The 13,710-nt window shown below is 48.0% G+C and overlaps 1 protein-coding gene across 3 annotated transcripts in view; it reads left to right on the forward strand.

Annotated features, from left to right (window-relative positions):
* LOC135371778 (atlastin-2-like) overlaps nucleotides 1-13,710 on the forward strand; it is a 45,828-nt gene that overhangs the window by 8,227 nt on the left and 23,891 nt on the right. The window contains exon 2 of one of the 3 annotated variants that reach the window (XM_064605731.1): nucleotides 10,273-10,466. The exons of the other annotated variants lie outside the window; for them this stretch is intronic. The gene's annotated coding sequence lies outside the window, so the exon portion shown is untranslated. The remainder of the gene's footprint in view (nucleotides 1-10,272; nucleotides 10,467-13,710) is intronic. 3 annotated transcript variants of the gene reach the window in all.

Consider the following 13,710-nt stretch of genomic DNA (forward strand, 5'->3'; position numbering starts at 1 on the left):
AGTATGACATAATATGTTTGTAGAGCACGTGCTCCATTAATTTACAAGAATTGCATGTCAGTGATATTGGTCGATAATTAGAAGGAAGTAACGGGTCACCCGACTTAAATATCGGTATAACCTTGCTTAGTTTCCAGTCATCTGGAATCTGGCCGGTCTCGAGTGATTTGGAAAAAATTAACTGCAAATATCTAGCGCACCACGGGGCGTATCTGAACAGAAACTCATTAGGAATATTGTCAGGACCGCTACACTTTTTAGTATTGTGAGGGAGAACCATAGCCATGCTCATCGCCATCAGCCCTTTAGCGCGAGTTTTCATATCACCCGCATTCTTTCGTTTGGCTGCCATAAAACCACACGCTAAGCTTCCTGTCTCTCCCGTCTTATTCGCCTCTTAACATTTGGTGGAGGTGCGACTTCGTCATCCCCCTTTCGCTACCCAACCGTCACAAACCCCCGCTTTGATCTCCCGACTTCGTACTGGAGTTGCGTTCTGGGCGTTCACTTCGCGCGATGGCTTCCCCCAATGCCTCAACCGGCGACGCTTCGCCAACGCCCGTGGGACAACGCAACGCTCCCGCAGCACGGCAACGTGATCCGCCCGTATTCTCCGGCACGGGCACTGAGGACATTGATGATTGGTTGGCCGCCTACGAACGAGTAAGCAAGTTCAATGCCTGGGACGACTCCTCGAAACTAAATAATGTGGCGTTCTATCTGGTGGACCTCGCAAGAACATGGTTTCTGAACCACGAAAACGAAATCAGCTCTTGGTCTGTGTTCCGCTCCCGCCTCACTGATTTGTTTGGACGACCGGCGCTGAGAAAAGCCGACGCAGAGCATAAGCTGTCACAGAGACTTCAACTGGCAAACGAGACGTTTACGTCATACATTGAGGAGATTCTGTCTTTGTGCAATCGCGTCGACTCCACCATGTCGGATCCCGCGAAGATCAAGCACATTCTCAAGGGGATCGCACCTGATGCGTTTCACCTTCTCGTTCTGAAGTCCCCTTCCTCTGTCCAAGATGTCATAGCCCTCTGCAAGGAACTCCAAGAAGCGAAAAATCTTCGGCTATCTTCCTCTATCTCATCAGCCGTACTCATGGACTCTACAACCCGAGAGGCTCTTCGCGCCTTCATTTGCCAGGTTGTCCAAGAAGAAATCGCTAGGACGTACCCAGGGCCCCATTGCTCTCCGCTGCCTCCGGAGCCACCCACGCACAGTGTGCTCGCACTTGTGCGACAGGAAGTATCCGCTGCCTTGGGTGCCAGTGCACCAGCTAAGACGAATAACGGTATCTACGCAGACGTTGTCCGTTCACCCGCTATGGCCCAACCTCCGCCACCTCTACCCGAGCCGCCATTCCGCACCTACGCCGATGTCGTTCGCATGCCTCCAACATACGACGCCCCAGAGGCCCGAGCACATACCTACGAGGCTGTTGCCCCTATCGCGCCTCTATATTCTCAAGCAGGCAGATATTTCACTAATCGGCGTCCGACCACATTTTCCCCTCGACGAGAAATGCGAACGTGCTTTTACTGTGGTATCCGAGGGCATATTTCGCGCGACTGTCGCCGCCGCCGCAGAGACCTCGAGTATGGTCAGACGGGCTCGGACTCTTATGATTCCTACGTGGCCGCGAGACAGAATCGTTCCATTCCCTACGGCATACCTGACGGGCCGTTTCGGTCAGGTCTAAGGGACCGTCGCATCTCACCTGATGCTCGCCGCTCTCGCTCACCGTCCCCACGGTTTCGGGACCCCCGTCCGTCACCTACACGCAATCGCGGCCCGTCACCTGTTCCAGAGGGAAACCAATAGCCGCAGTCCGAGGAGGGCGGGCTGCGACAAGGATCACTACTCACAAACCTCCCCGTAATCTCATCACCATCGTTGTTGAAGGTCTCAGGATGACTGCTCTCATTGATACAGGTGCGGCCACGTCGGTAATCAGTGCGGACATTTGTAAGAAGCTACGTAAAGTTACGACACCATACGACGGTCCTGTACTCAAAAGTGCAGCAAATGCCACTCTTCTGCCAGCCGCGAGATGTACGGCACGCGTAGGGATTCAAGATTCCTGGTACCCAGTTCAGTTCGTCGTGCTCACTTCCTGCCCACATGACGCCATATTAGGCTGGGACTTTCTGAAGGACCACGGTGCGTTCATCGACTGTTCTGCCGACGAAATCTTTTTCTCTGATATGCCCTCCTATGAGGTTGAGCACGTCACGATCTCCTCCTGCAAATTACATGGCCTCCACGATGTCCTAATCCCATCTCGCTCTACCGTCTTCGCCAGCCTGAAGCCAGTCTTGGGCACGTTCGACTCACCGCACATTATTGTGAACCCGCAAAACGCATCACTTTCTACTAAAGGCCTCATCGCTCCTGTGTGCTTGTGCACTCCCGCAAGCGGCGAAGTGGCTATACCAATTACTAATCTACTAGATGGCCCCGTCCTCCTCCCCACAGGATCTCTCGTCGCAATGTATGAACCGCACTACACACACGGTGTTGTCGCTGTCATAGGTACTCCTGACTCCAAATGCCCTACCGGTCGTCCTCCTGTTCGCCAGCCTGATTCCATATTTCATTCTATGATGTCACCGTCTCTGCTTCCCCCTGAAAAGCACCGGCTCCTTGCTCTTCTACGTCAGTACTCCTCCCTGTTCGATATCGGCGCCTCTCCCCTAGGCGTCGCACGCCATACTGAGCACCGCATCGACACCGGGGACTCCCCACCCCTGCGTCAACGACCGTACCGAGTTTCAGGATCAGAACGAGAGGTTATTGAAAATGAAGTGGAACAAATGCTCTCCAAAGACATAATTCGACCCTCCTCAAGTCCCTGGGCTTCTCCAGTCGTGCTTGTCCCAAAGAAAGACGGAAGCATACGATTTTGCATAGATTACCGTCGCCTCAACCACATCACCCGCAAGGATGTCTATCCTATGCCAAGGATCGACGACGCCCTTGACACCCTCCGCGGCGCAAGTCACTTCTCGTCCCTGGACCTCCGATCTGGTTACTGGCAGATACCCATGGCCGAAACCGACAAGGAAAAGACTGCCTTCACCACACCAGACGGCTTATTTGAATTCAACGTAATGCCGTTCGGTCTGTGTAATGCTCCAGCCACTTTCGAACGCATGATGGACTCTGTGCTCCGTGGCCTTCGGTGGAAAACTTGTCTCTGCTATCTAGACGACATCGTCGTGTTTGCATCCACTTTTGACCAACATATCCAACGGCTCGAAACAATATTCAGCTGTCTCTCTCGCGCCGGCCTGCAGCTCAATAGCAAGAAGTGCAAGCTTGGATATGATACAATCAAAGTACTCGGTCACGTGGTTTCTAGGGACGGCGTCGCGCCGGACCCCGACAAAATCAAGGCGGTATCCTCATTTCCCCTTCCTACTACACTCAAAGATCTGCGCAGCTTCATCGGTCTCTGCTCCTATTTTCGACGGTTTATCAGAGGTTTCGCGGACACCGCCGCTCCTCTTACGTCCCTCTTCAAGCGAAACGGCAAGTTTGCCTGGGCCGCGGAACACACCGATGCTTTCATGCGCCTGAAGACAGCCTTAACGTCTGCGCCAATTCTTTCGCACTTCGACCCGTCAGCAATAACCGAATTACATACTGACGCAAGTGGAGTGGGCATCGGAGCTGTTCTTGCCCAGCGTTTACCCAATGCGCCGATGGAGTCCGCTGTCGCATTTGCCAGTCGCACCCTTTCGCACCCTGAGCAGAACTATTCGACAACAGAGAAGGAGTGCCTCGCTGTTGTCTGGGCCGTTAAAAAGTTCCGTCCTTACCTCTATGGGCGCCACTTCATCATAATCACCGACCACCATGCTTTATGTTGGCTGACCACTCTGAAAGACCCTTCTGGTCGCTTAGGCCGTTGGGTCCTGAGCCTCCAGCCATTCGACTATGCCATCAAGTACAAGTCCGGCCGGAAACATCGTGATGCCGACGCGCTATCGCGCTGTCCATTGCCCGCTATGCAACCTACCGAAGGAGAAACAGATGGCACGATAAGCGTCCTGTCCTCACCTCCTATCGATCTGACTGTCCTCCAAGAACACCAGATTCTCGACCCAGACTTCTCGAAGATTGTCCGCCATCTGAACGGCTCCTCCCCTTCCCCTGACCGCAAATTCCAGCGGCGGTGCAAAAACTTCATACTAATGGACGGAACACTCTACAAGCGCAACTACGATCCCGAAGGTCAGCGTTTGTTGCTCGCCGTACCACGAAACCTCCGTCAGCTAATCCTAAAGAGCCTGCATGATGACCCTACGGCGGGCCACTTGGGGTTCTTCAAAACATACGAACGTATTCGGAAACGGTATTTCTGGCCTAGGATGTACACAACGGTCCACAAATACGTTTCATCGTGCCTCTCATGTCAACGGCGGAAGGCGTCCCCTTCGCCCTCGGCTGGCTTTTTACAGCCATTGCCCCCGCCCCATGCACCATTTGATCGTGTCGGCATCGACTTACTCGGCCCCTTGCCTGTTTCGCCAGCTGGAAACAAGTGGGTTGTCGTCGCCATCGACCACCTTACACGTTACGTTGAGACCGCCCCGCTCCGTAGTGGCTCTTCAGAAGAACTCGCAAACTTTTTCATCCACAGCCTCCTTCTCCGCCATGGTGCACCTCGTGTGCTGCTCAGCGACCGAGGCCGCCCGTTCCTTGCCCGTCTGCTTCAGGATATTCTGCGTGCGTGCTCCGTTGCGCATCACTTCACTTCTGCATACCATCCGCAAACTAATGGCCTTACAGAGAGGTTCAACCATACTCTTGGTGATATGCTGTCCCTCTACGTGTCGTCCGACCAAACGAACTGGGACACCCTCTTGCCCTATGTCACATATGCCTATAACACCGCCGTTCAATCCACGACAAATTTCAGTCCATTCCGGCTCGTGTACGGCAGAGAACCAGTCTCTAACGTTGACACCATATTTCCATATCATCCTTCCACCGACCACAACCTCACATTGGCCGAAGCAACATCACGAACTGAGGAGTGTCGCCAGCTCGCACGGTGCCGCACATTCGGTCAGCAGGCCGCCGCCAAGCTGCGTTACGACGAGCGTCACAGACATGTATCCTACGACGTCGGCGACCTCGTCTGGCTCTGGGTACCCGTTCGCAAACCAGGCCTCTGCGAAAAGCTCATTTGCCGCTACCTTGGTCCCTACCGTATACTCTCCAAAAACTCTGACGTTAATTACTCCGTGGAACCTGTTGATTTACCTTCCGACCGCCGTTGCCGTTCCCGAGAAAATGCTCACGTATCCCGCCTCAAGCCCTACAAACCCCCTTCATCCTCTGAGGACATCCCAGCCAGGATGGCTTCGTCTTCGGCCGGGGAGAAGATGTGAGGGAGAACCATAGCCATGCTCATCGCCATCAGCCCTTTAGCGCGAGTTTTCATATCACCCGCATTCTTTCGTTTGGCTGCCATAAAACCACACGCTAAGCTTCCTGTCTCTCCCGTCTTATTCGCCTCTTAACAGTATCTACACTTAGAAGAAGATTAAGAACGCCATCAACAGTAAACTCTGGATTTGAGATGGGGGCAGCTGACGATTCGCAACAAATTCTTAAATTGTGATCCTCTTTAGTGAAGACACTCTGAAAATATTCATTGAACAAATACGCTATCCTCTGTGGGTCTTCAATCACCTCCTCATTACGGCGAAGTCTGATGTCATCTTTGCGTTTTGGTGACAATTGTCGCCAAAATTTGGAAGGCTCATTTTTCATAAAGTTACTAAGCGTAGTGGTGAAGAAAATTCGCTTAGCATTTTTTAGCTCAATTCTCAGTTGATCCTTAAGGCAGATCATTCTTGATGTTAGTGCCACCGAATTCACTTCCTGCCTAAGTCGCTTACGAGTTCGGGCTATTCTACGTTTTAAATGGATGATTTTCCGGTTAATCCAGGGGTTGTGCTTTGCAGTCCTCTTGCAGCACTTCGGTATGATTTGGAGGCATTGAAACACAACGCGCTTAAACTCGCGCCATATTTCATCGACCGTAATATCACTTAACGTGCACTGTCTCTGAAATAATTCAAAATTGTCCTCAAGGTAAATGAGTATTTCGTTGTCTGGCGCTTGACTGAATCTGTATACAGTGATTGTTTTGTTCTCTGTTGATTCTGCACAGGTATTTACACTTGTATGAACCACCACCATCTGATGGTCCGATATACCATTTTCTACTGTACAGTGAGATTCCACTAGAACGTTGGACACAAACACAAGATCAAGAATGGAGTGTTGGCAATCTGTAACCCTTGTCGGAAGGGAGTTGCCTCAGGACAGAAGCCGCCGATATTTCGAACAGAGACTGTTCTTCTACTGGGCACCGTCCTCATCATTGGCATGGTATTTAAAGGGTTAGGTGTGACGTGTTTAAAGGTTCATGCGAATTGTGGGTCAACAGCCCGGAGGGAAGAAAGGTTCCGTACGGGCTTTTACGGCCGGAGTGAATGACTGCTTTGTTAGAGTGCGGAGGGGATTATGTGAACGTAGTGATCTAGGCTACGGACCGGTTACAGAAAAATGGAAGGTTCACGAACACGTGGACGAGTCCTGTCGTCCACAAGTATTGCACGCTTTCTTGATCGGACAGGCTTTTTATATTTCCCTCTTATTTTTTATCGAAAATGTCATCACACCCGCACTCCCTTGTGTGTATAAGCAAGTTACCTTGTTTACTGCTTGTGAGATGCAAGCGCGTGCTCAGACATCTCCCCGTTTGCCCTACATGGCTGTTCCCATAATTCAATGGAATCTCGTAAACCACTTCTTGTGTACATGGTATACATTCGCTTCCAGGTGCTTAACTGTACAACCTCTGTTGATAACTTGAAGTGGAGAGAACAGTTTTTTTTATTGCACCCACACACTGCCCGAACGTGATGGTTACGTGCCATCTTGTTCTATTTACGTGATAGTCCATGGATATATGGAATTACAGCAACATCTTTGTCTCGCCCAGTTCCTTGAAGAACCCTACAAAACACATATATATATCATTCCCAAGGCGTATATGAACCTTTCTATCTTCCCACGGAAACTTTTGTCTACCTCATGGCTGCACGACCTGGATAGAGCTGCTTTGATACCTCCTAGGACCACGCCTCTTTTTACTGCTTTCGAAACGTTTGAGTCAAAGGGCAAAACAGGTTTAGTTGACTTTTGTTGGCGCCAACAAAGATGGTCTTCTCTAACCATAAGCACTAAGTCAAGAAATTGTATGTCTCTTTCATGCAAATATTCAGTTGTGAATCCCAACTCCGGAGCCGTGTCTTTCAATGCAGAGATTGCCACTTCTCCCTTCACGTTATTGCAACCGTCAGCTATCATCAAATGGTCATCCACGTACTGGAAAATTCTAAATCTATCTCTTTTCTTATCAGTTGAAGAAAAATATGTTTATAAGACCCAAACGTTGTAACACCAGCATTGGACAGCTTTTTGGGCCTTATTGGGCCTTCATCAGCAATGCCTAGGTGGGCGACGTTTGAGTGACCTTCCGTGACCTTCCGACGCCACTCGCCGAAACAGCTGTCCAAATCTGGTGTGGTGACGTTTGGGACTTATAAACATACTTTTCTTATCAGGTTTTCCATAATAGACCTGCCTACAGCAGCTTAGGTGTAGCAACTTAGAGCCAGCGCAACCTTTGGTACTATATAAACCCCTCATGTTTTGATGAAGATTTGTTTTTCATGTTGTACGTACGTTGACGTTAGATATTACCTGAGAAGCCACATAAATTGATCAACTACCATGCGCACAGGATTTTGAAGCCTTACACTTCCAAACTTATCGATACAGTTTGTAACCTCCTCACACATCTTTTCAAACGGGAAGCTGTAGTATAAACCCGCTAGTTCGAGTGAAAATACACACCTTTTCCTATCTTCCAGTGTTTTCAACGACCTGCACACCTCATTCGAATTTTTCACCATAGAGGAATCATTTATTGTCAAAAGAGGTAACTACTTTTGTGGAAATGTGAAAAGGGCGCAATGCCCATTTCTCGGATACAATTGCTCTAAAAGGCAAACACTTGCTGTGTGTTTTTGTACTCTCTCATTATCGAAAGGTATCCAGAACGCAGAAGACTCCCGTACTGTCTGGCAGTAGTCTGAGGTATTTTCCTTTCCGTTCGCTAGCTGCTGCACTGTCACTCAACGCTTATTCTTCTGTGTTGCCTTCCTTCTTTCGTTGAAGCAACTCAACTGCGGATGAAATGAATCGATCTTTTTCTTCCTCCGGTAGTGTGCTCACAATTTCGTGGGCCACTTCTAGGCTGCGAACTTTATCTGTCTCCAGTCGAGTAGCATATTTCCGTCCTTTTCCAAAAATCTTCCTAGTTTTGTCACTTATGTGTACTGCACCTACACGTTCCAACTTCTCCGCGTGCAACTTCACCACGAGTGGCTTTTTCCTTCATTTCTGTGCTTCTGCTCTCCTGCATAGCTCTCCTCCATAACGTTTCTGTCAAGTCGTTAGACAATGTAATTAGGTGCTTGTAGGCATGGCTGCTGTTAAATTGCTTAATTACTGCTGTTGAATGGCTCTATAGTGAAAAGTCCCGATGAGGTGTGCAGGGCGTTGAAAACACTGGAACATAGGAAAAGGAATGTATCTGCACTCGATATAACGGATTATAGTATGGCTTACCGTTCGATAAAATGTGTGAGGACGCTCCAAATTGTATCGAGGTCTGTGCAAGTGCAAGGTTGCAGAATGCTGTGGGCATGGGCGTTGATCAATTTATGTGGCTTCTCAGAAAATATTTAACGTCAACGTACATAGAACATGGAAAACATATCATGATCAAAAAGCAAGTGCTGTGTATAGGATCATAGGTGGCGCCAGCTCTAAGTATTCCGTACCTAGCTGCTGTAGGCAGGTCTATTAAGGAAAACCTGAAAAGTAAAGAGAGAATGAGTAATAATTTTCCGGTGCATTGAGGACTATTTGGTGATAGCTGATGGGCGTAATGACATGAACAGGGAAGTGATAATCTTTGTACTCAAAGGCACAGCTCCGGAGCTGGAATTCAAAACTGAATATTTACATGAAAGAAACATACAATTTCTTGACTTACTGCTTATCTTCATAGAAAACCATCTTTGTTGGCGTTAACAACAAAAGTCACCTAAACCTGTTTTGCCCTTTGACTCAAATGTATCGAAAAGAGTAAAAAGAGGCGTGGTGCTAGGAGCTATCAAAGCAGTTCTATCCAGGTCGTGCTGCCATCAGGTAGACGGAAATTTGTTTGTGGGCAGATAGAAAGGTTGAAACACGCCGGGTGCGCCTTGTGGATGATATACAGGGTGCCCACCGTAACTATAGAGGCAACTTTCAAAAACAGTAAAATTAACATTTTCCCAGTTTAACCTATGGCGATGTACTCTACTCCTAAATACCCACCTTAAGAGGGCACAGGCAAGCTTCTGTGTCGATGCATTAATAAACTTTCGTTAATTAACTTTTTTAATTATGAACGAAAGAAGATTGACCCAAAGAGAACGTCGAATCCCATGGGGTCACTGGTGCCATTACCGTTTGCGGAAGAAAAATCGAGAGAGGTATAGCGCGAGGAAAAGCTGGGAAATAAAGCAATCTGGTGGTCGTTTTTCGACGCTCATGTAGAAGTGCACCTGTTTTCCTTTGATCTGTATGCGGGGGAGGGAAAAAAGTGTGGCAGAGGGGACAGATCGGTCGGACGGTTTTTTCTTCCCAATCGAGCGGCACTTCGACGCCCACGGTGTCGCTTCCCAAACTGCTGAGCTCGGACAGGTCTTCAGCGCTCTTCCCATGAATACCGCTGCCGAAATCTGTGACATTTTTCTCCATCCACCGGCAGAAGTACCGTATGATACCCTGAAACGGGAATTAGTCGCCCGCATTACCCTCCTTGTTCATCGACGTCATCAAGAGCTCATTAGCGCTGAAGTGTTGGGCGACCAGAAACTGTCCAATCACCCCGCCGTATGCGCCATCTCATGGGTGACACCCCTCTCGACTCCATTGTCCTGCAAGAACTCTTTCTTCACCGCTTGGCATTCGACATTCGGATGCTACTCACCGCGGCCGGTGAGATGGCGTTGGACGACATTGCGCGCCTGGTTGACAGTATCCTCGACATGCTGAAGAGCAGTTAAATATCATTCTTCCCCATATGCTTATTGGTATAGTGTTTTCTCTAATTTTTTTAAGAACCGAGGAATATCGAGGACATACCTGCCAACACTCACTGGTCTCGTTCAGTCTACCGATAGTACGGACGTGCGCGCCGATCTCCTGAAAAAGGGACGACATGCGAAACGCAGCGCCCTCTTGTAGCGCGCATAGAAACCTCCGGAATTCCTCCATGTCTGAAGCTCCTAGCTGACAAGAGTCATACATACGACGTACGTCCAGCTGTTCTCTCGCATGTCTTGCCTCACACATTTGCTGTTTCAATATGTTATTCACATGATTAGAGGAGGGGTGCATGCCGCGAAACACCTCTCGTCAAGATGCTGCATTAATCCACCGAATGCGACTCGTTGTAGCTTTTACAGGTCAGTTGTGTTACCGCTTGAGACAAGTCGACTCTCCCAGCTGCAGCCACTGTGGTGCTCTAGAGGATCTGGAGCACATTCTTCTTCATTGCCCACACTACCAACCTTCCCGAACCGCACTCTCCGAGTCTCTTAGTCAGCTGGACTCTCGCCCCTTCTCCCTATCAAAATTGCTTGGTCCCTGGCCCAATTCAACCCAGCAACGATCACCGCTCAAAGCTCTTTTGACATTTCCGGACACCATCGGACTTGGATTGTTATTGTGAAGGGGCTCAATATTTTATTCCCCACATTCCCGCCAGCAATGTGGTAGACTATCGCCAGTGGCGATGAACCTCCCCACCCATCATCTCAAAATAAAGTTGTCGTTGTTGTTAGAGGAGGGGTTCAAAAGGAAACGCAAGTGAAGTAAGAGTGCTTCTGAATTCCTTGTTGCATTGAAGGCATTGGAAGGCGCTTATTTCGATTTTGTTACGTTAACGTCATGCATAGCTGCTCTTTTATGCCATCCTACGACACATTTACATGGTTTAGCACAGTTCACTTAAGAACAATTTAATGCGCTGTATACGGCATAAATATTTGGCACAAAACAAAAGCTTAGTACGATTGTGGTAAGTATCGAAGTCGATTATCCTAAAACTACTTACGGTTTTGGACACTATCGATAACATATCGATAGTTTTGCATCACTGCTAGTTTTCTTTCTGGGTTATTCGTGAACGTGAAGACATAGAGGCCCCCGCTCCCATTTGGCACGTTCGGGACAAAATCTGTCTGTTTGAAGTGCCGTAGACGTACCTTTGATGCGACAGCATTGAACATATCATTTCTGTTGATTGCTAGCAGCTATTTCTGTCTCAGAAAAGCTGTTGAAGGAGACTGTAAGGCGAGCATAAAGTGCCGTCGCGCTAAATGATTGAAACGGGTGTACGATAAAATGTCCTCTTATAAAGCATCCCCAGAAATGTCACCACACTCTAAATATTTTCACACCTTTAAAGGTGTAAAATTGGTGTATTCTCATGTACTACACCTATTTTACACCCTAGAACCTTGGCTTCAAAATTTTCGAGGGTGTAACTATGGTGAATTACACCCTTTTATGAGACATTGTCAGGAGGGTGTGATGAGGGTGCAACAGAGGGTGTATTTGGAGGTGGGACAGGCTCCATTTCACAGGCTAAATGTATTCCTGTTCCTGTTCAGTGTTGGAGTCCTTGTGGTACTCAGAACATAAGCTTGTGATACAAGTTGTGATATAAAGACCAAATGCACCGTTACTCAACATTTGGTACACTGTCATCTAACCCCTCAAGGTTAGATGACTGGAAAATATAAAATTACTACTATGTGATAAAGCTGTATTAAGTGATAAGTTTGAATACCTTCATGCCTACGTAATGTAGGATATGTATGCTGCATGGCATAATGGCAACCTAATAAAAGCATAACTATTCAGTTCTTGTGATTGTGTCTGATATGTATGATGCCCGCATATACCCACATCAATCACCTATAACATGTGTGTGCTGTGCAACATGTGTCTGCAATGTCCTATTTTTGCTTCACACAGGGTACAGCTGAGTAGTGTACTTGAAAAGTATTACAAGTTCAGTGTGAGAAAAGTATATTCTTGACTTTTTAAAGAATATTTTGCATGGCTATGATCGAAAAGTGATGCCAAGATAGCCACAATGCCACTCCAAACTACCAAGCATGTGCCTTCTGTAAAAACTAGAAACACTATATTTTCGCAGTGAAGCTGTAATAATTTCCAGCTGCCTCTTCTATGGTCTGCAGGTTACATTACACCCTTCCATACAATTACACCCTTGATTTCTTGATGGTGTTCCGTTACACCTTAAAAGGTGTGCGCCATGCACATGTTCTTTTACACCCTTTAAGGTGTAAAATTATTTAGAGTGCACAGCGCTCTGCGAAATGAAGTTAAAATATGAGTTCTTGTTACACAGCCATAGCTAACTTCCGTGACGATAGATTCTTGTTTTCATGCTGCCTCGTGGAGATTGTGTAACCTGGACCGACTTCTCTCAAGGGAATTTAATCGGTTTGTTCGGCGGCACACTACCCCGTGGAGACTGTACCTGCTGGGCCGTTTTCACACAGAGGGATTCAGTTGCGTCTTTGCGCGCCAGCATGTCGCGCTGTGGAGATATTTCGTCCTAGGCCAACTTGTCGGGCAACGGAGCAACATTCCACCCAACTGGGAGCTAGGAAAAGGTACGGGAGGGAATTAAATACCCTTTAGGGAAGTCCGCCCAGTATACACAATCTTCAACGCGCAGCAATGCAGGATATGCAGCATGATGAGGTAGCAGTTAGTCCCCTTGAGGGACCGAAAAGCAGAATTCGAGGTAACTTGTTACAAGTAACTCGTTGCTGTAACTAAGTTCCTTTTTTTGGTAACTTGTAACTTAACTCGGTACTTTTGCTCCGTGGTAACTTTCAGAGGAACTCGTTCCTTTTTCAGGGAAGTTTTCAAAAGTAACTTCAGTTCCAAGTTACTTTTAACTCTCTTTTCATTCACGTCCACATATTTTCTTGCTTTCTCTCCGGTTCCTTCACGGTATTTTTTTACCATAAAACGTGATATTCAATGAATGACAGTATTTTATTCAGGAAGTAAGAACCGCTGCCATTGAAATGAAGCTGAACCATTGTGCGCTCACAGGGAGTAAGATGCAAAGCGTTCGAATGGACCTCTACCAGAGAAACGTCATCATGACATTGGTAGACAGACTGAAACCGAAACACATCGCAAAGAGAGGGCCGGGGTCCACGAATGGGCACTTGTTCGCTGCCTCCCATTCAAGATAAGTAGTACCGAGGGTGGCGTCTCTTTAAGGGACTAGAGTCACTAAGTAAGCTTCGCTTCAGAGTATCGACACTGAGGTCAAAGGGAGAGCAGGAGCGCCATCTTGTTTCTGCACCACACCGGTACCATCCCCAGTTGAGGATCAAACACGACTAACATAATGCTCGCTGTGGCAGAAAGAAACGTGTACCATTGTCTTGCGATACTCCGTGTATTGTCCACCAGAGCGTCCCGAAGATGTTAAGGTGAACT

The sequence above is a fragment of the Ornithodoros turicata genome, unplaced genomic scaffold (genome assembly GCF_037126465.1).
Source record: "Ornithodoros turicata isolate Travis unplaced genomic scaffold, ASM3712646v1 Chromosome120, whole genome shotgun sequence".
NCBI classification, from domain to species: Eukaryota; Metazoa; Arthropoda; class Arachnida; order Ixodida; family Argasidae; genus Ornithodoros; species Ornithodoros turicata.